We start from the raw sequence: 4,485 nt of genomic DNA on the forward strand, positions 1-4,485 counted from the left end.
AATGAAAGGAAGCTTATAGTGTGTGTGTGTGTGTGTGTGTGTGTGTGTGTGTATGTGTGAGTGGTGTTCAGACTTTAAACTCTACATTCCTCTTGTCTATGGACCATCCCAGTAGTGACCACTAATCAATGTAAAGCTGACAACTATTTCTAATTAAATTTTAATTTTGCGAGCTTTGTTTGTTTGTTTGTTTGTTTGTTGCTTCCTTAGAATATGGGTCCAAATTTTGCTTACTGATATCCAAAAGCTTTCAGTATATGTTCTTCCTTGAGTCGTTTTAGCACCAGGTTCACCCTCAGACCACAAAAAACACTAATCTGCTCTTCTTTCATTTCACACCTGCACAGCAGTGACCGGGGAGACCAGAGTGTGGATGAGTGTCAACTCGCCCTATTTTTGGCACGTGGTCATCCACATGGATCTGTCCCTTCGTAGGAAAGAATTTGGACATTTCTAATATAGGGCTTAGTTAAAGGCATGAATTTCATTTTGATTTATCAGAAAAGTTTTAATGGTGGCAAGCAGGGTGAGTGTGTCTTAAGAAAGTGATTTTCACATAGCAGAGTTTGTGTGAGCTTTGCTTTGCTTTGCTTTGAAATTATTGTGAAATATATCACACTAGACCTGCGTCACATACTACAGGTATGAGTAAAGGGGTATGCTTTTGTGCCGATGCGCTACAATAGCCGAGACGTGCAAAACAAAATAACAAATTCAAGATCAAAATAACAAAACTTAAAAACAAAATAAATAAAAAAAACAATAACAAAATGAAGACAAAATGGCGAAACCTAAAACGACTAAACCTACATTTTCCAGTTTGACTGAATTGTCGTTGTGTTTTCTGATTTGATATTTTGTTTCTGGATATGTCGTTGTGTTTTCACATTTTTTTTATGTTGTTTTGGTTTTGTTAGTTTGTTTTCGGTTTTGTTATTTTGTTTTCAGATTTTTTGTTTCGGTTTTGTTATTTTGTTTTCGTTTTTTTTTGTTATTTTGCTTTCAGTTTTGTTATTTTGTTTTCAATTTTGTTATTTTGCTTTCGGTTTTGTTATTTTGTTCTTGTTTTTTTTTCGGTTTTGTTTTCAGTTTTGTTATTTTGTTCTTGCTTTTTTAAAAAATGTTTTTGTTTTTTTCGGATTTATTTTGTTTTGCACTACTTGACCACCGTAGACACCCCATATCAGTACAATAGTAGCATTAATGTAACAAGTGATATTTGAAAATTAATATTAATGCAATGAAATGAAATTCCTGAATGTGAGATAAATAAGTATATATTTCTTTATACAGCTAACCTCAAGGATTTTTTTGTATTGTAATTCTTTTCATTTTTCAAATCTATTTCTTTTTGCTCAGTATTTTCAGATTTGACTCCTGCGTGTTTGAGACTCTTTATGCCTTATATATTAAACCTAATGAAATCATTAATGAGGTACAGTAAGTTTGATTAAATACATTTATGAGAGCATATAAACATAGATTTGCATTTAGTAATAAAGCTAACTTATTAATCTGGTATTTTATTGACATTAAATGAACAGAGAAATAAATGACAGATTTTTCTTTTTCCGGTTTAAAGAATGAAGGGTGTAAATTACCGCACAACACAGCACACATTTTGGTGTGTTTTATTCCTACTGCACTTGATCCCGTTGTACCACATAGTGGTTGACCATGAGTGACCTTTATGCCTGATTAAATCACTAATGTAGCTTTTAGTCTTGGTCCTTAACTAACTTAAGGGGCGTTCGAGTCAAACCAGGATTAGAGATGAAACTTCTTCTGAATGAAGGAGAAAAAGCGATTGACATTTACAAAAGACATTGTAAATGAGACGCTCAGCCGCAGTAAAACATCCGAAAAGTGTTAAAGAAACCTGTACGTCAATTTGTGGAAGAAAGATGATGCATCTGTCGGTGGGAACTGTAGACACAATCGTTCACCAACACCACTTTACGGAGAAATTATAGGAACTCGGCTCAGAGTTATTGCTACATCTGCCATACAGTCCTCGCTCCAAGCCATTTCCACATATTTGGGCCATTAAAGGAGTTCCTGGGAGGCCAGCGTTGCAGATGTGAAGCAGGCAGTCCGATCGTGGGAACTTTGATGGTGCCATTTACCAGCACTGGTGAAAAACTGGGATACGTGCATTAGTGTAGTGGGAGATTATATAGAGAAATGAAGACAGTTTTTACTATTTAACTGTTTCTGGTATTCCACGAAACCAAAAGTATTTAAACGGTTTGACTTCAACCCCACATATGTTATAAAATTACTTTCCTACCCCCTTTTCACCAAGACATTTCAGGTTTCTGAGCACCCAGACCATGGGATGGGGCAATACCCTGTATCTTGCATGTGCCTTAGCTAATAAATGCCTCATTTGTCCATCCACAGCCTAACTTGTCCTAAAAATATCTCTGTCGCACACAATGCTCTAGTGTTTATCCCCTAAAACCCGCCTCCTCACAGTTGGACGATCTCCTCTGTGGCATCACAAGGACAGAAATAAGGAGCCAGCATTTCTAGCTCGCGGTTTCAAATCTCTCCGCCGTGCCTTGTGTTTAAGCTCTTTAGAGAACACACTCTCGCTGATTGCCTGTTCGCTCCGGATAGTGTGTATATCTGCGCCGTAATCCCTGCTGGGGCATTTCAGATGATCCGTGTTTGTTCAGAGAGGATGATTAGACCTCAGTCAGACTTACCTACGTTCAGCAGCTTTTCGTGACAGATTTGTAAGCCGAGATGTATATAAAGGAGCCGAGCTCTCTGGACAGGATAGAGATTCTCTGGAAGCGTGAAGCGATGCTTTGAAGATCGTTCCTTTCTCAGCCGCAAGCATCGGGGCGCCAGTGACGACTCGGAGATGGCGGAGAAGGTGGAGTCCTCCGGGCCACCCCTGTGCGTCCAGGTTCTCTCCACCGTGGCGCTGGTGTGCTTCGGGCTCTACTGCATCGCCAAGGGCGTCTCGTTCGGCTTCTTCAACTGGTGGTACATCCTCAGCGCCGCCAGCCTGGTGGCTACCGGCTTCGCGGCGTTCCGGTTGTACGAGGTGTTCACCATCCTGGCGCAGAGGGAAAAAGCTGAAGCCGACCCGTTCACAAGGACGCCCTGAGATGAGTCTGGAGGTCTCGGGTATGAATAACGTTTCAGCTTGAACCCGGGATGGAAAGAACATTTCCTTTAAGCGCAACTTCAACAGAGGAACAATCTGAATCAGAATTTTCCATTACTCTAATTTAACACTGGGGAAATGTTTGTCATGATGTTTGGGTTAATGAAGATTGGAAATGTTGATTTAAAGATAAAACCTTTAATTTGTTTACTACACCTGTAATTTTTAGCTGATGAAGATAGAAAGATGAATGGAAAATTAGTGGAAATGAAGCTGCGTAAAAAAAAAAAAGGCTATACTGTAGATGTATAGGCTGGAGATTATTAGCTTATTAAAAATTTAAACATCATCTCAAACATCTTTGAGTACTGCCTATTAATATTTATTTAATTTCTTTTTTACTTTGTTTTCTCAAACTTGATCAGCGACTTAGATGTTAATGTTTTTTTTTTGGTTGGTTTTTTTCTCAACAAGCTATTTCTCAACATGCTTTTGTGCTCTGTTGTGTAACTTTGTCAAGAACTCCAGAGTAACGTGACGCATCACAATCAAATCCAAATCACCCAAAATCACGTTATTTCCCATAACACAAAGACTATCCAAAACATATTTGATGGGTTCTAGGAAGATGGAACGTCTCTGATGTCGGCTTTCTAGGAACGGTGCTCACATTATTTTCTCAAAATGATTTGACATTCTAAGAACCAACCATTTTTAGAAAACAAGGGCGTGGCTATAGGAGCGGATCTGTTTCTCATACGGTCACTTAAAGTGAACTTTCTCTAATAAAAATATATAAAACAAGTACAACCCTAAGCCCTTAGAAGTGAGACAAAAGTCTAAACTTTCACAACGTTCTTGCAGTTTGAATCCAACATCTATCTGCATCTTAATAAAGTCCTGTAATATGTTTCTGATCGGTAGTGATGGCATTGTTTAATCAGCATCACACCTTTCTTAGTTTGTGTTCAGCAAATAAACCACTTTCCCCTGAGAGCAGAAAGCCAAAATATTAGTATAAATCTTTGTCCTTGGATGTGAACTTCCACCCTTCCGGTTATGCGTGTCATCTTGAACTGCTGAGTAACTGCTGAGCTAGCAGCACTAATCATACTGTAAGTTTTGTCTTGACATGCTTAATCAGCTACAAAAAGGTAAGGCAGATGTCTGGATAAAAATTACAGCATTGTGAACAGCAGTAACAGGAAAGCGTGAAGTGATCTATTGATATGTTTATCGTCCTTCAAGGTTTTTTTTTTTGCATTATTTGATTTATAAAGCAAGCAGATGATGCTTTTTTTTATCGTTTAAAATTGGCTAAGCTGCAGCGTGGTGCTATTTCATAATCCCGAGCGACGACAGCG

The sequence above is a fragment of the Clarias gariepinus genome, chromosome 24, assembly GCF_024256425.1.
Source record: "Clarias gariepinus isolate MV-2021 ecotype Netherlands chromosome 24, CGAR_prim_01v2, whole genome shotgun sequence".
Taxonomy (NCBI): Eukaryota; Metazoa; Chordata; class Actinopteri; order Siluriformes; family Clariidae; genus Clarias; species Clarias gariepinus.